Source organism: Motacilla alba, chromosome 5, assembly GCF_015832195.1.
Source record: "Motacilla alba alba isolate MOTALB_02 chromosome 5, Motacilla_alba_V1.0_pri, whole genome shotgun sequence".
Taxonomy (NCBI): Eukaryota; Metazoa; Chordata; class Aves; order Passeriformes; family Motacillidae; genus Motacilla; species Motacilla alba.
The window spans coordinates 17,287,674-17,312,402 of NC_052020.1; the positions used below are offsets into that span (position 1 = coordinate 17,287,674).

Consider the following 24,729-nt stretch of genomic DNA (forward strand, 5'->3'; position numbering starts at 1 on the left):
TCGAGTGAAGGCCAGTGCTTTCCTTCAAACAGGACAATGCTGTGGATCTACAGACAGATTAGCAGTGGGGTAATCTATACATCAAAGTAATCATCCAAAAGTCCAAGAGTGGGATTTAAGTTTCCTCCCCAGATCCTCCATTTAGAAACTAAGATTCCATGCAAACTGGGCTGGCTAGAGATTTTTGTCCTAGAACATCAGCAGGAACAGTTGTGAAACAAGATGCCCAATGCTTTAGTCAATGCCCACAGTACTCAAATTCTCAGGAGACACGCTCAGGTTGGCCAGGCTATGCATGACAGACCAGCAGGCACTGAGCCTTTCTAACCACCAAGGGTCACTGTTGATTCACTCAGAAACAGTGGAGAAGGTACTTTTGATTATAATGACAAGAAACTGACTGGGTCTGAGAAGACCCTCTAATCTCTAAGACCCCTGTCATGGCTTGATGCTCTTCTGAGACACATCCCTTGGTGACAGCAGTCCTGACTGCCATGCACAGCCACTAAGAGAGGATGCAGGTTGGTTGCAGCTCTCCTTCAATTAAATTCCTCTTCAGTCATTTACATCTCACTCCAAAAAAAAATGTGCTAGAAAGATCTTTAACTTACACAAGCCCATGGACCCACAGGAACTTGGATAACTGACTGTCATTCCCAAGGCATATATCAGCCATTAGCAAATCTTTACTTGGAATCTCTGAACTTTCATCTCTGCAAAGGCTAAGGAGGGGTCACAGGAAATTCCTGCCTGTTGCCACAGGTAAGAGCAATTCTCTGTTATTTTTTTCCTTTGGGAACAGCCTTTTTGTTGATTCTTGAGTTTTTCCCTTCTTTTAGGATAGTTTTCAAAGCTCTCCATCCACTGGGCTAATATCAATTGATTTCACTACTCAGCTTTACATTATCTTCCTTCTTGTTCAAAGAATCACTATCATGTCATCATCTTATTTCAAAAAAGGAGGAAAAGATGGTTTTAGGCACCAGTTACTTTGTCTCAGGTTCTCAGTCTTCACATGGCAGGGGGAGAGAAGGAACTTCAGTGTTAACAAGACAACGTGCTAACAACACCCCAGAGTGACACGTGACCTCAGAAAGCAGAAGCACATCTTACATACGTGAAGCATTCAGTTTTTGTTTTATTTTTAAGAAGTGCAGGAACCACCCAAATATGACTAATTTACACACTCCTGAATAACCCAGCTACTATACTGCAGCTTTGCACCTACGGGGAGCCCAGCAGCAGTTGTGAGCTTGCACCAGGCTGAGGAACTGGGTGGAATGTTCTGCAACACCATCTCCAGGCTGGGCCATACCCAGGGCCATACACAGCAAAGGTGGAGATGCATATGGGAGTACCCTGAGCTCTGCCTGCCTCTACTGCAGCAGAGAAAGCAGCACGTGAACCTGGGAAGGGAGTCCAACACCACCCATGGAGAGTGCCAAACAGGTGAATGAAGGCACAAGCAGCTTTAAAAGCTTGTATAGGGTAGCAAGGATTAGGGGAAAAGCAAACTAAGACTTAGGAATAAAGGGGAGAGGAGGAAATTGCAACTGGTCAGGCAATGGCAGGGAAACTGGTAAGAAAATGCTTGTATTTGATGGGGATAGGTAAGTTGAAGGTACATGAAAGTTGCTAACAGATCAAGGGCACGGGGTCTGAAGCAGAGCTAAAGGGAAAGTGGCCTGACACCAGCTGTAGGGCCACACTGCAAAAAGACAGGCTTGCAACAAAAAATAATCTAGAAAAAGAGGCAGAAGAAGCTGCCTTTGGGAAAACAGGTGCATGCATAAATCCTTCACTCCTGTGAATATCCACCTCCTGACCAGAGTGAATACTTCCTGAGTCTCAGTGATTCTCTGGTGTAAGTAAACTCTGTTAACCTGCTGGCAAGGCATTTCAAAAATAGTACTCCATTACATAAAGATGAAGAAATTACACTATTTGTGTCTTAAACTTTTGTTGATGTGATGTCCCTCACATGGTCCTCTGGTGGAGATGGAGGATGAGTGGCTACTCACCTGCAGGCAAAGGCAAGTAGCATCAGAGTTTAGAAAACCTGCTGCAGGAATTGGTGTCAGTGTATATGCAGCCACCTGGGATTGTCAGTCAATCAGGAAGATTGGCTAGATGAATATTCAAAGCCCAATACTCTGAGGACAGTGGGTAACCAAATCTCTTCTGCTGTAAGTTTTCAGAAGGAATACGAAGGCAGAAATCTATCTTTAGCTCTTCAAATTACATTACACATTAATTAATTATATTAAATATTCCCTGCACATTCTAAAGATGACTTACATCACTTATTTGCATCTCTGTTGAATTAGGGGACTACTCACTTACGGGTCACCCACAAAAAAATCCATTTACCCAGTATAAGCACGACAGCACCTTCCCTTGAGGTCATCCCTTACAAAAAGGTGCAGCACATTCACAGTGGGGCTTCAGCACACAACAAGTCCCTGCCCTCCACACATTCATGGCCTTGTTTAGTGCCAAGACCCTCTAAGGCCATTAACAGGATTGCTCATGAGAGGAAACCAGAGCTGTGAGTAAGGATCATATTGAAGCTTAGATGACAGGGGGGGAAAAGATGAGTCCCAGAGAGCAGGAGCTAAGCACTTGCATGATAAAACAAATACAAAGTAGAGCCTTGAATATTAATATCTCACATAGTCTCCCACCTGCAGGGTGAGTATTGAATCTTCCCCCTCCAGAGGGAGAAAAGTAGCTACAGCCTCCTGTGCAGCAATATCTACACTGCATGCATCCCTGCAGAACTCCTTGCCTGGGATTCAGAACTGTGCAGGAACAAAACAGTGCTCGAGAAAGAGCTCTGAGCCTGACAATTCAGCATACAGACAACAAACTTTCCTTTAGGAAAGCACAAAAAATGTGAGCAAGAAAAAAGAAAAGGCTTCATTAATTTGTATCCATTTACTACAGGCAGATTGTTCACAGTGTTGGGAACCTCCCCTCCATCTAATGTTTCAGCTAAGGAAGAGTATTTCTGACCTGCTGGTAGGGTTGCAGCTGACCTCAAACACAATGGACACAGAACAAAAAGGGAAAAATATTATTACTGTGGTTGTTACAACAAAGACTTTAAAGGTTATAGTCAACAGCAAAGCAATACTCTGAAACATGTACTACTGAGTGACTGTCACCATAAAAGTTTCAGCAGTAAATAAGTCTCTGCAGTAGCAGAAATAGAAGGTGTTCTGTGGTCATCATCCAAATTGAATTTTTTTTAAAAAGTATCAACCTGGCAGGCTAATGCACACAAACAGGCACACACATACATCTTTCATAAACTGGGAGTGTTTCCAGCCTTTGATGCTCTGTCTTCAACTAACACTGCAGTTTCTCTCTGAGTTACCCCAAAGCTCTAATAGATTGTGTGGCACTTGTATTAGCACTCACCTGGAATCAACAGAAGGTGACGATGGTGAAAGAAAGATGGCAAGGAGCACAGCAAGTTCACAGTGGTTTACGTAATAAAATAGAAAGCAACTGAGGCCATTTGACTCTCTCACCAAGAGCTCTCAGCTGTAGCACAATACTGAATTAATTTCTGCCTTTGTAGTTGTGTACATACACAACTCACCACCTTCATTCACTGTGAATGGTTCACATACACTCAAGGACAACACTGAGTCCAAAAAGATACTGAATAGTTCTTCCAGCCACGCAAAGAACACATCCAGCCACACACTGGCAAAAGCTGCATTTGACAAACACATCGGCTGCCAAGCCCTGGCTGCCATTGCCCATCCAGTCCTCTAGTGTCATCATCAACTGGTCTGTAATTGACTGAGGCCTGTCAAAAGTTGGCTCTGAACACACCCCAAAAAGCAGAACATCAGTGAAGATACAGAGTGGGCAGCTTCTGCCACGGCACCAACACTCATCAGCTGAAGCGAGGAAACCCACACCAATCATTTCATATCAAGAAAAAGTCACCTGCACAAAACTTGGTCACAGCATCCACGTCTCTTGCTGTCAAACTAAACACTGACAGCCTGAATTCCCTACAGATAGCTTGAGAGGCATCAGCCTCTGACAACATTTGATTCTGCTAACATTATCTCTTAAGTTTATTTTGGATTTCACAACACATCTACTCTAGAGCTGCAAGTACCCGGCAACATTACCAGCTGCTCTGGGGGACACCAACTAGGGAGGGAAAGGAGTAAAGAAGGGAAGAAGTCCCAGAAGTGACACCTCCTTTAAGGCTCTGCAGCAGCTGGACAATCTTTCTGGTAATAGCCAGTAAAATGTGCATCTGCTTGGAAGAATGAAGGCTCAAGTCCCCACCTCCCACTGCAGATTACTTATATAATTATGCCACAATGTTTATTTATGTATAGTAATACAACAGTGCTGAAAGAGCAATGAATGGAAGAGCTCTGCCTAACTTTGAGATCTAAAAATGATTTTCTAAGGCTGCACGAGAAAAAACCAAAACCAACAAATACCAGACTCCAGCCACTCACCCTTCTCTGCTTCTGCGTGATTTCACAGACACTTCACTGATGTTTACAAGGCAAGCTCACCAACCCGGATACAGAAAATTGCTACTTATTGAGAAAAACAGAGAACAAACAGCACATTTTTGCTATTCTGTTCCAGCATGTCTGCAGATTGTCTTTCCTTCTGTAAGATGTCCCTCCAAGGTAAATCAAAATCCTGGCCTCATTCAGGTCATGGAACTTCCACAAGTTCATCAGCAAAGGCTTTTACATAACAAGAGCCATCTTAACTAGTGGATCATGCCTGCTTTAGGATCACAACACTACTACTTATATCCTTAATGCATCTCCAGGTGATTAGGGTAAAGAAACTAGGAAGAAGCTTTTAATGAAGTCTCTCTAAGAAACAGACACACTGACCCCTCATTCATTCAGGGCTTTATGATGCAGAAATGTGCACTTTCTAAATAAAAAGATCACCAGATCTGTTTATGAAGGGCTCATATCAGTCATGAGGCACTGAAATCTCCAAGTCATTAAAAGGTAAAATGCATCTGAACAAGAGAAGTTGGAGAGTAAGATCAATCTGCTGCCCGCTAAACAGGAGCCCCTGTTTACCCAGAAAAGTGTTTAGTATTACGTGAGGCGATGCCTGTGCACACCAAAGTGGGCAAATGTTTGTACTCACTGAGTGCCTGTCAGAAAAGCTGACTGCTGGTTATCTCCTGGGCCAAATCCTGATTCAGAGAACTACAAAGCAAAAGCGAGCAGTCAATATCCCAGAAGATCTGTGAATAAGAGAGATGATTATAAGTCCAGATAGACCTGGGGGAGCCATGTAAATGTATTACAAGCACCAAGATTTATATTAATGCCTGCAGCTGACAAGGTCTCTCTTGTTATTTAATTGCCCACTCATGACTAAGCTAAGTGAGTCCACGTGGGACCATGAGGTAAAGATGAGTGGCTCTGTCTAGCCTCAACACTGAATGCAATACAACACTAATATAAAGAGTGAATCTCCCAAGCACAGATCACTATATTATCAAGCACTTGCTGACAGCTAAAATAATTCAATTTAGGGCAGAAATATACCTTGCAGGGCACAGAAAGACCGGTCTCTGCACACTAATCTGGCAACGATCTTGCTAGGAAATTTGCTACTGAAACCTCTACCTCTCTTACTTACGCTTGTTTAAAATGACGCCACAGAGATTCCTCCCCACTTTAAAGCTACAATCACAACGTTAAAAACACTTACTGCCTCCTCCTGGCATCAGGAATCTCATCAGGTAGAAAGGTCAAAAGACAGATACGTAGATAGGCAGACAGGCAGAGGGAAAGTGTACTCCATTGCCACATTCTCTCATGTTCTTCATATCCATTTATTGCCTCTGACTTGACTGCAAGTACTTTAGGGCAAGAACTCCTGGATAATAAGCCTTTGTGTAATGCATTATTGATGTCCATGTGGACTTCTAGGCAAAACTGTGACACAAATCCTAAATGACTGTGGTAAGACAACTACTGGCATGAGCTTACAAGCCAAGCTGAGCCCTTTAGAAAAGTCTGGCCTCAGTGATAAATTCAGGCTTTTAAATAACTCATAGTCCCAGAGCATTTTCGACTGACTCATCTCCACCAATTAATTTATTCTTACAACACCTAGGCTAGACAGGGAAATTTAAGCTCCCTCACTGAAATGACTTTGGGATACTGAAGGATGTGCAAAAATAAGACTGAATGCAAGATCTACAGCCTTTGATCTTAACCACAAGACTGTGTTTTTTCCCTTTGGGAACTACAGCCTGACTCCTGATCTCAAGTCCACACACCATGCCCAACACTCTCATAATAATTAAGGAGTCATATTAATAAGTTGCCTACAAAGACCAACATCCCTACACTTATGAAACAAGGTCAGAGAAAGTGGAAATATGCAGGTGTTAACCTGTGCAATCCAAAAGAGGTAATGCAATCTAAAAGAGGTAATCCATCTAAAATGTGTTACTTACATCCCAAAAGGGTAGGTGTGAGCCAAAACTTCAGATACACAGTACATTAAATACAGGGAGAGAGGAAGGAAAGATTGAATCTGAAATTCTTATTTTCCATTCTCTAAACTACATTAACCCTCTTCCTGACACAGCAAAAGAGAAACGAACCTCCTAATTCATCCTTACAGTACTGTATTAAATAGGAGAGTTTCAGCTCTCCTTTACAGATGAAAAATTGACATGTATTGACTTAACTAAACATAAAAGAGTGAAACATCCAGCAAATCAAACAGCCCATCTGGCTGAGTACTTTTAGAAGCTATGTAACAAGATGGAAAAGCAAATAACTAATGAAACAACACATGGGGGAAATGTGTATTTTAACCAGGCAGGAGCTCTGTGCAAGGGACATGCAGCCTTGACCCCCAGCCTGAGAACTGGAGCTGGGTCCAGTTGCCAATTTCCCTTAGACCTGACTCGAACCTACCATTTTTAGAGTCCTGTTTCTGAAAGGAATACAGTGATAGCTCCTTTCCATCTTGCCCATCAAGAAGCTAAATCCTTCAGCATCATTTACACTGTGTTTGTAGGGAGCACAGTGCAATGAGATCTGACTGGGCACAAGGCCATCAAGCCGTGTCATGGCAGGCTTGACAATGCCTTCAAGCCAAAATGACAGCAGAATCACCCGGTTCTCAAAATTACATAGGTGCAAAATTACAGTTTACAGGCTATTTGTACATCCAAGTGTTTGCCCAAACATCTTAGAGTTAACTGCCCCAAGAGAACTTGTCCTGTACTCCCGTTAAGATCACGTGAGTGCTACGAAATGTTACGACACTTTTCAGGAAGAAACTGTCATTTGCAGAGAGCAAGCATGGATATTGCGCAAGATGCTGTTACAATCAGGCATCCCACAACTGTTCCAAGATAACTCTGATAATAAGAGCCAGCAACTGCATTTAACTCACTGAATGCCATTTGTCATTCTAACAAAAGTTTTCTAAACAAGTCTCAAGAAGCAAACTGAAATAATTTATTATAGGCAAACTCTGGGACAGTGGAGAACCTACTCTTGTCCAGAGAGCCTCAAGTACCATTAGGTTAAAATTATTTAAGTCCCGATACAACATGAGCCATAACAAACAACAGATTTATTAATTACATTTTTTCAGCATTTATACTCTAAAGACATGGAAATGGTTGGATTTGGGTGAAAGGGACTCCTCCTGGAAAGGTCCAGAGTGTTTGACCATACAGAAACAAAACCCAGAGGCTGTGGGCTGGAGTGTTTTGGTTGGGTTTTCAGTGAGGTGTTGTTGTTATTGTTGTTGTTTGGTTTTTTAAGTATAGCATTGTGGGGCTGGAAACTGCCAATGCAGAGACAGGCCCCTTTGGAGAGGCTTCAGACTCCCAACTCTGACATGATGCTCTGGAACTGAATGGAGCTGGTGGACTTGTGTGGGGTGCTCAGTTTCATTTCATTTTCATTTGTAAACCATTTCCTGCCTCCTCCCTACTTAAACACACTTGGACTCAATAGAGAAGGAAAAAACAGAATGGGAAAGTCAAACAGAGACATGTAACAAAAGTGAGAAGCCAGCTTTTAAAGCAAACCCTAAACAAACACAGACAAAGTCACTTCATCAACTGCCCCAAAAATAAAGAGCTCCAGCTTTACAGAGAAAGCAAAACCTGAAATCCTTCAAATGAAATCCTCAGTTGGGCAAAGTTCACTGTGGTTTTGTCAATGACACCACCAGGGTCAGGATTAGCTGTTCTATGTGTTGAAATACACTAACTTTATTGGAATATTCTCAATTTCAAGGATTCCAGTCAACACTATGAAGATCTAATCTAAATTCTGCCTCTGTGCATCATAGTAATGCAACAGCAACAACAGGAAAACCCTGTATTTCAAAAGACCCACAATTCTTCAGTACAGCCATTTCTACCAAAACCTTAGAGTTCATAAAATCTAAGAAACACTCACAGTGTCAAAAAAAAACCCAAAAACCAAGAAACAAACAAACAAAAAAAAAAAAAAACCAACCCAGGATACATGTTGTAGAATCCCACAGTGATTCCACAAGATAAAGGGTTTTGCTCAACTTTTCATTTTTAAATTACTTTCCCTTATTTTAAATCCCATCCTTTTTTGCCTCCACCATGGGTATTACATTTACACTTCAGATGACAGAATCTAAACTAAGTACTTCAGTTTTGAAATGTGAAACAACAAAATCGACTGTAAATCAAATATCTCCCTATACACACTTGTAAGGCAATGGAATATCTCCTTTGTGGGGTCTCAACAATTTTAGATTTTGCTCCAAGTCAGCAGGAAGCAGTATCCTCAACAAATTTCCAGAGAAAATGGAATGCCAAAGAAAACAGGCCTTCTACCCTCCTCATGGCTATTTCCACATCTCTTTGCATCAACTGATTTTAAACAAGGATCAAGAGAAAGGTGGGCCAATTTCTACACTGGCCCACTGGAATTAAGGATAAATTCCAGAAAATCAAAATCTAAAGTTGATTCTTTTTAGCTAACAGAATAAATGAACTCACACAGACAAACCCCCAGCCTAGTCATACTGAAAAGCAGCATCCAAGGCTCAGAAGGCAGAACATGCAGGTTCCTTCAGCTGAGCAGCCTGTGAAAACTCTAGGAGGAAATGCCACATTCAACAAAATAAACAAAGCTGCCAACCGTGAAACGTGGATGCTTCATATTCTAGAAGAAAAATTCAAATCAAAACACCTCAAAAGCAGTGAAGATAAGCATTTAAATGTGCAGTTTTGCACTAAAATGCAATTGGTCTGTCTCAGAGATGGCTGTTTGCATCAGCTGTTGAGTAACAAGGACTGCACTAGGAATGAGCTTCTCTCTTTCTCCAGGTACACTTGTGTAAATGTCCCCAGAGGAACAGGGCAGTGTTACCCCAAGGTGCCTGTCTGAAAACACCACACCTACACTGTCACTGCTCCCGTTCAAACATGGGTTACAGCCACACAGACTGACAAGCAGTCTCAGCAGACAAAGTAGGCCAGCACATCGTGAGTCCTTGAGCACTGTTTTGTTCTGCAAATCCAGAGATCCATGAGGCTGCTCTACCTTATTTTTATATATACATACATATATAAATATGTATCTCTTTTTAGATAAATACCTAAAGACTACAGGGCAAGATAGCAAGAAGCAGTGAATGACACTTTAAAAGCTGGAATTCACTATGCTTATTACCATGCTTGTGTGATTCATTAACAGTGCAGTGAAAACTCATTAACCACTTCTTCAACGACTTTTGTACACCAATCCTTAATAAACAGATTTAATCACTTTTTCTCAGCGTGTGAGCTTTAGTCATAGAAAATACACACTTACACAAACTATTAATTAATCTCTCCTCAACATCTACTATACCTGAAACATCTGGCATTTTTTTCCTTCCCAGTGAATACAGTTCCTACAGGCTAAGCATTTTAATGACAGTTCTTTTAAGTAATTCCAATTACCAACACCAAGTCATGTTTCGTGCCTTTAGATGGCTCCAAAAGGATTCCTAAAAAAAATAAATCCATCAGTTGCTAACTCCTAAAAAAAAATAAATCCATCTGTTGCTAACTCCTGTACATGTCTATTGAGACACTGACTCTGAGAGTTCATGCATTCCTCTGTATCTTGCCATCTTCTGCATACTTAGACCGAACTGTTACAAAAGAGCACAGAAGACTACTTGAAATCCATCATGAGATATGAAGTCACCTGCTTTATACAACTCCTAGTGTGCAGCATGCATACAGACAAGCAAAAGAGGAAATAATTTCCTGATAAAACTATCACATGCTGTAGGAATGCCTCTTTCATTCTCTATTACCAGAGATCAAGGACTAAGGGAAAAAGGATTAATTATCCCCCCACCACCACCAATGAAAGGTTTCTTATAAGTCTCCCACATAGTACAAACCTGTAGTGCTTACTAAAGCTCCCTCTGTGTGAGCCCCAGTGTTAGCCTTTCCATTACACACAATAAAAAGTGTTTTCTCACCTCTGACACTGAATGAGTCCTATTTCCAAAACAGCTGTCTTGCACCATTTGTCACTTAAGAGAAAGCCCTGAACAAATGGAGAGTACATTGACCTGTAGCTAAGAAAAATGTTGCTAAGACGCACAGCTTAATTGCATCTGTCAAAAATTTATTCAAGCTCACTACACCTGATGAATCATCACCACACACTTGCTGGCTGCCAGACTGAACTCTTTAAGGACAGCAGAAGTCTTGGAACTCATCCACCTAGAAAGCTTTAAATAAAAGTCTATACATAATAACAAACTTACTATATGGGTTTTGCTTATAGTCTTCCTCAAGTTTCACAGAAGGGTCTTACCAATTCCTCCTTCTACCCTTCAAACTTTATTGTATTACTTATTTTACTTTATATATATATATATATGTATAAATACAATATAATTTCTTGTATTACCCAAAATGAATATCACAGCCACGCTCCACAGCTACATTTCAGCTGGAAGATAAGCAAATTTTATTGGCTTGCATTTATTTTGCTGCCTGTTCAGTTCATACTTGCAGTATGCGATCAGTTATTTCATCTGCAGAATTAGGAATAGTCAGATGCCCTCTTAGAAATAACCCATATTTCTGTGACTTCACTATCAGCTTTCTTGTAGGAAAAAAGCCAACTTCATGTTGAAAATATGGCAATTCTTTGAATCTTGTAATAGTGTTTCAATGGAGGTTTGTAAACCAAGAGCTAAGAATAAGGAATACCATACATGTATTTGTCAGCTGTTCTGACTAAATGTTTTAGTCAGAATTAGAGATACATTCATCACAGCAGAACTCCAGATGACTTCTCTAAGTACAATTTGGTTTTCCAGATACAGCTTGGTAAGCAGGATGCCACAAAAAAAGCCTATCAGCATACACTAAAGTAGCATAAACTTCTGTTAAGACTAAATTTAAATTTCTTTCCGTTTTTTCATGATTTTTCTTCTCTCTTGAGTTTCATCAATGTTTGTCTGTTTGACTCTCTCAGAGTCTATTCACAATATATACCCTGGGCTACACAACCCCCAAATTCATCTCAGATTTCCGCCCTGTCACCTCTTCCAAGCTTAAAGGCAGGTTCTGGCTATCAGTCTCCAGAAAGCTTATGTGAAATGCAATTTCATTTCCATGAAGGTGAAGGAGTCTTTTACATTCCACTTGAAATATTTTACAATGTGCAGCAATTATTCAACTCCTTTTTTAAATAGATCTTCATCAGGCTACACTTTATTACTGATCTGCTTTCAAGTATCCTGCTTCTAGAATAAGCCATTCATACAGCGTGCTGATACAGTTTACATGCTACATAAGGCTCTAATCTGTATTTTTCAAAGTGTCCTTATATTCTTGATTGAGGAAAAATTTCTTTCCTTAACAACCAAGCAGTTCTGCTCCTTCACTGATGAAAAAAAAAAAAAAAATTTGTGCAAGAAAGAGGTGAATTTATGGGCAGAGCTCCTTTTCTTCCACAACAGCATAAGACTGTTCATTTCTTCCAGGAGAAGTCACTTGAGCTCTCCTTGATTTACAAGTTGCTAAAACTCATATTCTACCTACAACAGGTAAGACTTTGCTCTACAAGTTGTAATAACTGTGACTGCATGTATGGGGACCTCCAACATGAAAATTCCAATCAAAGAACTCCGCTTTGGTTCACTGCATATGACAAAGAAAAGCCACTTGACTCTTCTGCATACCAGTCTCTGGAGCAAGGGAGATACTGATGTTTACCTCCTCATATGAAAGTCAAAAGCTTGTTAAGTATTTAAGGACTGCTGCATGGCAGATGCTAAGTATTTTCAGTAGGATTTCACACCAGCAAGATTTTAATTATGATGGTTCCTCATTTACTAGATTCCCTGATGAACTGATAGGTAGACTCTCATTTATTCACAGCTCAATACCCAAAATGTCAGCTAGGGTTGAGACAATGCCATACACAACTTCAACCCTGAAGTGCTGTGTACACCAACACTACTTGGGGTTTTTTTTGCATACACACATACAAAGACAGCAGATCATCTCTGCTTCTCTGTTCAAGAGAGAGGAGTGACCCCACATGAGTCTGATCACCATAAGGTGTTCAACCAAATTATACCATGCTCACGGCAATCCCTTGAGCTAAGTTACCTACCTGAGTTTTATGGCAAAAACAGGATGTTCTACAGGTGTCAGAGATGGAGACATTCTACTGAGATGTAGAATCAAAGAGATGGAGGCTCATTCTACTGAAAGTTTAACCAGAGCAGATGAAGATGCACTTTCATTTGACAAATCTGCAAACTAAATGCACATCCAGTATAGTGGACAAACTGGTAAAACCTCCCACAATGCTACTGTAACTTCCCAGGTTTCTTTCACCTAGCTACCAAGTTATCTAGGCACTGCCACAGCATGGACCTTGTTTGGAAAACTTTACTGCTCCTCAAACTTCTCTTCAAAGTGGTCCTTAAACTTGAGATTTAGTTAAGCAGCTGCAGTTCAGACTTACTCTCAGCTGTAGTTGTTCAATTTAGTATGGACAGTGACCCAGGAATCTCTCCCTGGAGCTCCAGGTCTAGCAGTGGTAGAATAAAATTCGGTGCAACAGTTGAAGAGTCAGACACTGAGCTGAAGGAGAGAGGCCCTCCAGGTGTCATTACACCGGTGTCACAGGGAGCACTGGCATCTCTGGCCTTGGCAGCAGCTCCCCCCTTTCACACCATGCAGGCAGGCAGGTGTGAGCTCATGCATCCCAACGCATTGACCCCTGCCTCAGACTTATTGCTACCACAGGAGACAATGATGTAAGCACCTAAGAAGTCACTGTCTGGCACCTCTAATTTTATTACAAAGAGGCTTGGATCAAGAATATCATCAAATTGGCTAATACAGATTCTGAATTGTGCTGCATAAACCTGAAAATGGTCACTTTATTAGTGCAACCATTATTTCCAGGCAAGGCTGCTCCAGCCTCAGGAACTCATTTCCTAGGCATTCTATAAATTTGGTGTTCTGTCTTTTGCACCACAGCTTCCTCAGGAGACACAGGGCACCAAAATTCATCATGTGCTACCTGCTTTTAAAACTGAAAATTCTCCTTACCAAGGCAACAGCTACTAAAAGCTTTCACAGATGCTGCTTGTGCAGGATTACTAAAACAGTTCCTGAACAACAGCCTTAATGAGAAATGGTGAGACTTAATTAAAGCATAAAATAATTAAAAGGCAATCAAGAGCAATGAGAAGTTTCTGATTATTTTCCCCTACATTTAAAATGTAAGATATGGAGATATGGGGGACGGGATTGCCTAATCTCCATGGTTTTCAAATGGCTTTTAGAAAATTAAAGGAGGAAGAAAATATTAGACAAAGATGTGTAATAAAAGTTTCAACAAAGCAATCAAATTATCAGCTGATACAATAGAGATAAAAAGATACTCATTTGTCATGAAAATTAATCTCCCCATCTTTTCTCAGTATAAAAATAAAACATAGTAAGTCTTGGGACACAAAGGCATGAACACCCTGCCCATTGGTCTCAAACAGAACTTTGTTCCCTTGACATTCATTTTGGTAGCCTGGGCTCACAGCATTTCCAAAATATAATTATTTCAAAGGAAATGGGTAGCTGGAGCAGGAAACATTCTCTCACCTGCAAGAAATGCCTTGAAAGCAATTCAGTTTGAGCTAATTTTCTTTACTCCTTTCAAGAGAAGAGGAGAACGGATTGCAGAACACTTTCAATTAAATTTTATAGCAGTAACTAAGGACAACACTTTTACCATCACAGTGAACAGGAGTTTGAAGAACAAATTCTTTCAGTTTTACTTTAAAAAGGAAATCTCTTGAAATCCTGAAAAATGAGAGATGGTTTGATTTTGTTTGTGGACTGGGGGGGGGCAATTTTTAGTTGTTGTTGGGTTGTTTTTTCTTTGGTTTTCTGTTGTTGTTTGTTGGGGATTTCTTCCCTTGTAAACAAGCTTTGTTTCTACTCAAGCACTGAGAGACTGGAAACAGCAATTGATTTGTAGGAACAAGACTATGTCAGACCTTTCCAGCCACAGCAATTCAGGCTGCTTGGCTCTGTGTTTCCTCCAGTGTACACATGGTAGAGCACGTGATGGTCCTTACAGAGTGAGCACATGGGAGCAGGGTGCAGGACATCCTAAATCCTCTTGCTCCCAGGCTCCATCACTGACTAGTACCTTGCAAATATAACAAAGAATTAAAAGCCTGAATTGTGTCACATTTCCATTTTCTTGTGATTTACTCAAGAGAGCAAACTCTTCAAGACAACCAGTAGCTCTTCCTTCCTCTCTTCACAGCATCAAACACCAACGGGCATAGAACATGATTTGTTCAACACAACGCTACTTCAACACAAACAATAAAACACATGAGCTTCAAAACTAAACCTGTGGCAGGGGGAGTTAAAGACAGATGAGGAAAAAAGATGTTTATCAAGTTTATGAAATTTACATTTTTCTCAAACTCATGCTGGCTTTGAATACAAATACCAAAGAAATACAAACAGGCAAAACATGGAGTTGTGAAAGAGTTTACCTTCTTCAAGTTAAAAGTCCAGGTGCTAGCTCAACGTGAAACCAGAGAAAGAAAACCATCCTAGGAATAAGCTGAAAAACACCTCAACTGAGCGCCTTCCTCTTCATCACTGCTGGCACCCTTTTGCCACAATCCTTTTCAGTCCTGCTAATCCAAGAAAACATTGATCACAAGCCATCCCAGGCACCACCATCCCCTTTTCACTCTTCTGCAACTGTTCCTCCTGGAGGGAATGTGTCCATCAGGATCATCACCTCTCCAGAGGGAGGAGCTGGCACACAGAATGTGGACAGCAGTTCCCACACCATGCCCCTCACTAGCTCCAACCTTGGACAATGCCCTGCTAAGGCAATTATTTAGAAAGCCAAAACCACAGAAAAACATTTGCACGGGCTGCCATCACTTGGATTTAAACTTATTCCTATCACCACATTTCAGAGAGACGCCACGGCAAAACCTGTCCCAGCATATTTGCTATTTGGGGCCCAGGACATGAATCTCAGACTAAGAAGCTCGAATGGTCTTGGAAGTCAGCTTTAAAATGGGGATCGAGTGACAACTAGTGGAGATTTTCCTCAGTGCATCGCCGTGGATTTTTCTGCACGATGTCATCTGCACCAAGATCCCGTTTCTCTGAAATAACACGGATGCAATCCAATTACTGAGAAAAGCTTTCCAGGAAAAACATGCACGCTCCTGTGAAGACAAGAGGAATGGAATGTGTTCCTGAGACTCTGAGCTGCTCAGATACATAGACACACACACAAACAGAAGAAACCAGCCCCACAGGAACATGGAAGTGATGCTGGTAGGAGTCAGAAGCTTGGAGAAGGCAGCATTACCTTCCTCTCGGTACATTCTTGAAGAGGATGTACATTTCCCTTCCTTAAAGAGTTCCACCTGACTATTAAAAGCTTATGCTTCCCCAGCTAGAGGCTGGGGTTGATCTCTTCTGTTTTACAGCCCATGAATCTCTCCAGCCTGTGTATGCTTTTACACTCAACAACACGATGCAGCAGTAAGTTCCACAGCTCTGTTCCATGTCACAGGAAAATATATTTTCATTTACTTAAAAACTACTTCTTATTTAATTGGATAGTTTCTAATGCCTTATTTATGAGAAGGTGAACATTCATTCCCTAATTTATCTTCTCTTTTTCCTTCATGATTTCATTAGCCTTTTCCTGCGACCTCTAATTTACCTCTTTTCCAGGCTGACGAGTCTAGAAATTGATGAATTCACACACAGCAGAAAAAAAATCTTTCATTTTATTTGCCTCTTTAATCACTTCTGAACACGGTGCTTACTCTTCCAAAGACTTATTAGGAGCAACTTTCCCAAGGCAGCATTAGTGGAGGTATGACTCATCATCACTACCTTCACGTGGGGTTTTTGGTAGGGAAGGGAAGAAGGTTGTTTTCTTTTTACATGCAATACTTTGTATTCAGGGGTGATTCATTTTAACTGCCATTTTATCACCTGGCCACTCAGTATTGAAAGTAACTACAACACTTCAAAGTGCTTTTAAATCTGGCTACTGTGATTTTTATTTTTTTTTATAACACCGTTGTGATTTATTAGTATCAGGCCCTAGTAAAGTACTACAGCTCTAATGCAGCTATCAAAAACATTAGGAAAATAATCCTCCCACACAAACAGCTAAACTAGGGCAAAAAATTGCAACAAGATCTTTGAGGAAGTTTTGGGAATTTACCCTGCTAAGGTTTCCAAAGCACCATGGTCCTGGTGCACTGACACTGAGAAAATGATGGCTGATGTTGTTATAACAACTTCTAAATTTGGCAAAAAGGGGGGGTGGGGGAGAGGGGGAGAGAAAGAACAGGGCAGGGGGGAAGTGCCAACTATAAAGTTTTTCAAAAATCTTCAATTAACATTATTCACTGCTTGTCACAGAAAGCTGAATCTTTAAAGTGCTTTACACCATAAGTAAAAGAATACAGAGAAAGTGTAGAAATCTCCATTTTTTACTATTATGGTAGGTCTCCTCTTGAGCATAAGTGCCCTGTCATTTTAAGGGAAAAAAAAAGGGCAAACTACCTTTCTGCTCCTCCTGACTGCAGAAGAAAGCCTGCTAATAAGAAGCCTAAATGTTCATAAAGCAGAAGACAAATTAAAAACAAAACCCAATGCTGTGAAATAACCTAATGATTTAAAAAATATCTCCGGCTTCTGAAGATATGACTCATCATATGACTGCTTGTGGATTGGCTGTATCATTACAATGAGAGTAGCAAATGTGTCAATTAATTTATTAATATTTCCAGTTTCAATTTTCATGGCTGATAGAGAGATATGAAATACTGAACAAGGAAACAGTTTAATCTCTCTGCAGAACACTTCATGTTTTTAAATCATCTCTCCATTCAGTCAACATACTGAACACAGCCAGCTCAATACTTGAATGCAATAAATTAATGTGGTGCTACAGATAAAATTCAGATTCTGCAGAAATTGAGCGCTTGTGTTCAAAACAGGAGCAAGGACTTTGCAATCTTGGTGCAAAGCAGATGTCACTGGCTCTCTGTTCTATATCTTTCCTTTGGTCTAGCTGCTTGGTTCCCCAGGCTCAGCAGCCTGCAGCCTGTTCCCATGAACACTAACCAAGCCAAATGCCTGAATTGTGACCACATCAGTGAACCATCCTGGCACAAATCCTGCTCCCGTAATCTTCCTCCCAGCTGTCAGGGAAGACTGAGTTGATGATCTTTGTTTAGCTAGATGCACATCCAAAGCACCCACTCACCTCCACAGAGGAAGACTGGCTGTCTGTCCAGTGCCACGTGAGATGAAAAAAAGCCACAACACAACAAGGAGTAAGATAGAAAGTGACATCCACATGGCCAAGAATAGAAACCACTGGTAAACACGGGGGTAGAAAAGCCAAACATACACAAAAAGAAGCTGCAAAAATATCAGTGGGACAAAAGGTAAAGAGGAGCACAGTGAAAACTCACTATAGCAACTAGGGATTAACAAGGAAGGACCGTAAGAGATGAGCAAGGTAAGCAAAGTACAGAGCACCATGTCATCCCTTCACAAACATAGTATTGGGGGTGCTTTGATGTAAATTAAGGGCAGCCACAGTCACCCACTTACACCCTGGCTGAGAGGAACATGTAAAACCCATGGGGACATCAGGGCTGTATTACAGTGGCTTTGTCTCCAAGGCACAGCTAATGCTGCAGCACTTATTAGCATCAGGCTGCTAAAATATAAAGTGATCACTGCACAGATGAAAAAAAGGAAGGCTCCTGGGAATACATCTTACCAAGGAACAGAATGATCCTTATCTCATCAAGCAAAGTAAACAGAGCAGCACAGATTCACCCAGAACTGTAGGTAATTAGAGGTACAGTCAAAACCTATGGAAAAAAAAATCAATGAAAGATTCACAGTCCCATGCAGATTCTCAATCAGACCCTTAGCTGTGATGCACATATATCAATAACAGAGCTGCATGTAGCATTTGGCCACACAAAAAGAAAATATTTCCCAGCTTAGAACAGAATTACAGTCAGTTAAGGAAAAATAATTATGAGCATATTCTAGCTCCTCTGGGGGAGTGCAACCATTGGGAGAGGGTACAATACACAGTGTCTTATAAACAAAGATTAAAAAAAATCCATGTGAAGGCATACATGAGAGGCACAAAGATTCAACACTGGGGACTTCATTCAATAATTCTACTTTAGTCTCTATATATACAAACAACTGGGGCAAATAAAACATAATGAGACAAAAAGCCCAAAAAATTGTCCACCAAGGAAGTGGAATGGAGAAAAATTCTCTTTTGGAGGTCTTTGGTTACTGTTAGTACTGAACCCACAGCCAGCACTATTTCTCTCATTCATGAAGAAATGTGCACTCCCTCTTATGCAAAATACAAATTTCCCTGTGCTTCTCCCATGGCAAGAAAGAAGGACAGACCTTAAACAAGCTCCTAGTGACCAGCTTGGAAGTAGTGAAGGAATTGTTGGGCATTCCTGCATATTTTGCTAAGCATCTAGTGGGCACAAAGTTACAGGGACATTGTCCCTGTCCTAAAGGAACTTGTCCCAGGGTGGGAATCCACAGAGCTGTGAGGGAGACATGTGAGGGAGCCTGTCACGATGGCATCCCCCCCCAACTCAAAGCTCCCTAGGAAGACACCCCTTACTTCAGGCTGAGGAGCGCTGCACAGAGGCAGCCTTGCCTCCGCTGGAGGAGCTGGAGCAGAGTGGCTCAGCAGGGACCAGGCCAGCCCCAGCAGGCAGTGCTCTCCCTCCTCCCACACCCCAATCCTCCCTGGGCAGCAACAGACTACTGACATGGGCAAAGAAAGGGGGACACGGGCAGTTCTGTCACTCAGCAGCTTCTCCCTTGAGCTTTGCAGGTGCTCTCCGTGTAGCAGCTGTCTCACCATCTCCCAGCTTGCTGCTGGCACAGGAGAGTGCTATGGGAGGACTGAGAATGAGAAAAGTTGTCAGTTTTGGTGACCTTTAAGTAGAGCTCCTCTTGCCAGATGTGACACGGAAGAAAACACGAAGGAGGTTTTTCAGAGCTGCGTGACAAATGAAGACTCAAGGCTGACAGAGCAGATGGGGGGTGATGTCTCAGCGCTGCACAGGACAAGATCCACGGGGCAGGGTAGGCAATGCAGAGCTGACAACGAAGATGAGTGTTTTGCACTTGGGTGGTGGAAAAGAAAGCCCTGTGAATTGGCAGAAAAAATGTTCAAAGTAATAAGCCAGAAACACAGTATTTGTAACCACATTTTTGGAACAGGGAAAAAACATACAGCTCTGACAGACAATGAACTGTCTCGGGAGCCACAGAGGCCAGAATGAACTGCACAACCAGACATTTTGCAGATCACTGTTGTAGAACTGTGCCCTGGCACCTTAACGCTGGCAGTCCTGGGAGGATTGCATTTTAAGTACTGCCTGCTCTTGCAGTCAGCCAGCCACAGTGGACCAGAAGGGCACAGCTGCCTTCCAGGCAGCCAGTGACAACATTTAAGTTGCTGTCCCTCCCAGGCACAGAAAAGAAACCAACCTACTTTCATCTGATTTGCAACAACAGAGCACGGTCCTCAAAACTCATGTTCTGACCACTATTCCCCCACACTACACATTTGCTTCTCAAGCCACCCAGGGCTGCACAGGACAAGCTTAGGAATTAGTCCATCCCGCCCTACAGACTTCTTGGTGAGAATGAGACACAGCTCAAGCAGCCTGAGAACAGAACAGAAGCACCATCTTTCCTGCAGTTCCTTTTTAGATAACTATAGTATCTTGACACCATTTCATCCAGCAGAACTAGAGTGCATGGCAATCCTGCTACCAATCCTATTCCAGAACCCTGGCACAAAGGCTTTATACACTGCTCCCAAAACCAAACTCAGAAGTCCTCTCCTTGCTGGCCATAATGTGTAAGTACCTTATACTGCTTCACAACAAACCTGCAGCCAACTGAAAACACTCAAAACAGAGAGTGAATATATTTTAACAGAAAAGCAACTTGTTGCTTACACCACACACAAACCCACTGCAGAACTGCTGCTTCCCACAGCAGTCCTGAAATGCAACACAGAAGCGACTGGTGGGGGTATCAGATCCACCAGCAGGTTACAGTAAATCACGCAGGTTACAGTGTGCATGCTGACACACTTGTTTTTCACGTGTCCCCTCAACCTGCTACAGCCACAGATTTAAGCTGTGGACAATCTAGGGACTCTTACAGCTGGACAGACGAAGAATTTGTCACCACAGCTCTGCCTACAACAAGTCCAAACTCAAAGGAAGACAGAGACCAAATTTCCCTCATGAAAAGGCTTTGTCTAAATACCATGCCATGATGCCACACTAGGGATGATGCAGACCACAAATGCAGAAAGTCACAAGCAGAAGTTTTTAATTCATTATTGGTATTCAAGATAATTGCTGAAAAAACGTTTATCCTAATAAACACAAGGTACACCAGTTAACTCCACACAGATTCATCAAAATCCCTTAAATACAGATACAGAATGAGTGAAAAAAGCAGTAAGCATAAGTGTGGAGTGGGAAATAAGCAAAATGCCATAGTCTGTACTCAAAAAATGTAAATGCTAGGGTAGATATTTTGCTTCCAGACAAAAATCAGCTATCATATCAGTTCATGTGGGTTTTGATTTACAGTATGATGCTGAGACAAGACATTATCAGTCACTTGGTAAAAAACAACTTGCACAGAAAAATACAGACCACAATTGGGATTAAAATCAGTCTCAGCAATTGGAAAAGATGAGTTTTCTGAGTAGCAAGAAGATGGCAGCTTTCTTCCTTCCAAGTATTTGGATAAATTTTAAATTTAACCCTAAGCTCTCCATTTCCTACCTCTTTAGCAACCAGCATTTTGTAACTGGCATAGCCAACTGCAAGTCTCCTCCACAAGCATCCTGGGAATTGACACTGCAAGCTCCTGCACTTTACCTGGAAAGGACATTGAAACTCTGAAACAAATACTGAGGTTTTTCTCCAGTGTTTAATTGAAGTGGACTTGAAAGAAAAGGAACTTCAATCAGAAAGAAATTTTGCAAGTCTGAAAGAACTACATGGAGCTGATATTTGGAAATGCTTTTTGTTTTAGTATTCCTTCAGCCACCACTGATGCTTTCAAGAAGTGTCTGCTCTTTGTGCTCTTTTTACCTACTGTATGATGAAAAAAAAAATCACAAGCCAAATAAATATTTGTTTTCTCTTACAAGTCACCTTTAGATAACAATAGATCCTGACATCAGGACAAGGAGTTCATTTTAAAGTTTAAAGTAATTCATCACTGAGCTAGGATCTAAGCTGTACCAAGAATAAATGTGCTTCAAAAATACATAGTTGCCAAGTCTTTACAGAGCCATTTGAAACACCTAATGGAATCACAGGATTGTAGTTTGCTTCCATTAGAAAGGCTCTTACATTTACATTAATCTCTGGGAATTGTCCTGCACTACAGAAAACCACTGAGTACTCAGATTATTGGTTTGACCATATTTGAGCTGCAGACTGATGTCTGACTATGTGCTTGAGCAGAAAACTCTGTGTGACAGCTCTGCACCCTGACATAAAGCAATAATTACCCTGTGATGAGAGTCCCAACTGAGAGCATGTCCCCACTGATTTGGAAACACATCCTCAGGATAAATGCCTTGCATCTTTACAAAGACAGACTGGGAGGTAAAAAGAAGATGTAGTACTCTATAGATTTTGCAGAAGAAGTGAAGCAGGCAGTTTTGGCATACAAAGTCACGTAGGCATCTAATTCTCTCAAGATCAGTGGGAGTTAGAGATATATATGATTTTTGCAGATTTGGCCACAATAGATATGCCTGTAGTCACACGAAGTTGGGGATCACCCTCGAGCCTCAGCCCTGCATCCCTAACTCTCAGCCTGTGGCTCCAGTCCTAAGAAACCAGATGGCTCTAAAGGCTTTGAAGCTCCACTGGGACAGGAGGGCTGGCTCATTTTATGGCTCTGCCCCTCTCTGCAGCATGGACAACTAACCAGGCCCTGGCTTCCAGGTGATATGCGTGCTTAGTTGCCAAAAATCTGTGTCAAGGCCTTGAACCCTTACTTGGGAGCTTCCATGCACTCTCTTCCCATATACATTTTGGAAAGCAGCAGGGCATAATCCTCTTGTTAAACAGGCCATGGAAACCTAGTTACTTCCTTACTCTGAAGGGAGAGGTAGAATAGCTCCAGGTAAGGATTAGGGATACAGACAGACTAATGTGGAAAATCTCCCCTGTTTTATCCATCTTTCACATCAACTCTGCCAACATCCTCCATTTCATCTAATACTTGACACTTCACTAAGCACCTAAGCTTCTCAAGAGAGATCATTATACAATAATCATGCTTTTATTAGAGGCTATGTTTAACTTTAAAATGTTGGCCTCCATGTTTGTAAAGAAAAACTAAGCGTGACCTTCAGGAGAGTTTAATGCAAGATGCCCTGGGAAAGCAGCATATCGTGACTGTGTGATGCCTAAAATGTCAGATTTGGGGATGCTCAGGGACCCCCACAAGGGAGGCACAGAGGCCATCAGTCTCAGAAGTATCTACAAACTAAATCACGTACCTAAAAGAGATGACAAAAGGAAGAATTCAAATCATTGGGCCATTTTAGGAGGGCTTCTGTTTGGGTACTTTGTGAGCATGCAGTCAATCATCCTCGCTGATTTACTATACCTCGTGCATGAGAGCTGGCTCAGTGCACTACAAACCAGATTGAAGCAGATACCATGACATTCAAGGTGGCACTTCTGAGAAAAGGCTCCAGGGCACAGGTTTAGGTCTTCTGGGGACATATCCAGAAGAGACAAGAGGCGCAGGCAAGTACCTGAACAAACACAGTGCTCCTATCTACGTACCTGCAGCCTTCCTGGCCATCAAGTTCTTCTGACATTGTAGAAGATCAATGAAAACATCAAGTTAAGGATTTAAAAAGTCATTACAGCAACATGACAGCATTCTGATAGTAAATGCAAAGACCATTCAAAAAATTCAGGAAAATTCTCACAGCAATGTTAAAAATAGCATATGCACCATGTGGATATGTTAATGTGCTGTCTTTCAGCCTTGCACACTGGGTTAGGGGATGGCAAGGCTATTTTTTTGTGTGTGTTTTAAGAATAATTATGACCTTAAAAATAATAATTCTTGCTCACTCACTCTCCAGCATTCACATTGAAGATTTGTTGCCCCTTACAGGGAAGAAAATCTTTTTTTGTCCTCAGAATGTTAGCAATTGCATTTCAAGTAGTACAGTGTTCTAGTACCATTCAAAGGTGCCACCTCCACAGCCCCATAAACTGAAACCCTCCCTACTGCAGCTTCAGTCCAGCCACGGTAACACACTGCCCTTCAGCTGCTCTTTGGCACTGCCACTGATTTGGCTCCTCTTAAGGACCATTAAACTGCTGACCTCTCCCTCCAGATGACCCAGTCTGGCTGTGCCAGCTGTGCCAACCAGCTGGCCCTGGCATCACAGCGCTGCATTTAAGCCACTGAAGAGCTAGGACATGGCAGGATTGGACAGCAATGCCATATTAACAAGAAGAAACAGTGACTTTTAGGGCTGAAAATCAGGATAGATGTGCGAGTTTCTCTTGAAAGCACGCTGTCACTGAACAATAAAACCCAGCACAGGGATGGGGTGATTTAGTACTGCAGCATTTAACTCTGCTGCTGCTAAAGATGTTGCTCTTCCAGTCTGGCAGAGCAGAGGACAAAGCCTCGACAATCTCCACCTGACAAAGGGTGCTGAGGGCCACCCTGGACTCCCACTATGCACTGAGCTGCTGTGAAACCTCCCTAAATCTCCTCACCTGCATGCCCTGGCCTGTGCTACCCAAAAGATCTCTGCACTGCATTCAGCTCTGGTTTGACTGAACAACAAAAGCACCATTTTGACAGCAGATGCTACTGAAGTGGATTTTGCAGCAGACCACCAAACAACAGGTAGCAGTCATTTCAGGAAAGTACCACTTTAGTCCTCATACCAGCCAGGTACTCAATATTTAAAGACTATGTGGCTGGTCTTTGATTACTCTCATTCAACAAAGCTCTGAAGAAGAAGAACTGCATTACTTTGCCTCATTGAG

The 24,729-nt window shown here is 41.7% G+C and overlaps 1 protein-coding gene across 6 annotated transcripts in view; it reads right to left on the minus strand.

Annotated features, from left to right (window-relative positions):
* The window catches only part of TSPAN4 (tetraspanin 4), a 415,376-nt gene that overhangs the window by 309,481 nt on the left and 81,166 nt on the right, over positions 1-24,729 (minus strand). The window contains exon 3 of one of the 6 annotated variants that reach the window (XM_038139116.1): positions 15,088-15,231. The exons of 4 other annotated variants lie outside the window; for them this stretch is intronic. The gene's annotated coding sequence lies outside the window, so the exon portion shown is untranslated. Of the gene's footprint in view, positions 1-5,160; positions 5,261-15,087; positions 15,232-24,729 lie in introns of those variants that run through there. One more of the 6 variants, XM_038139114.1, reaches the window with a different exon arrangement.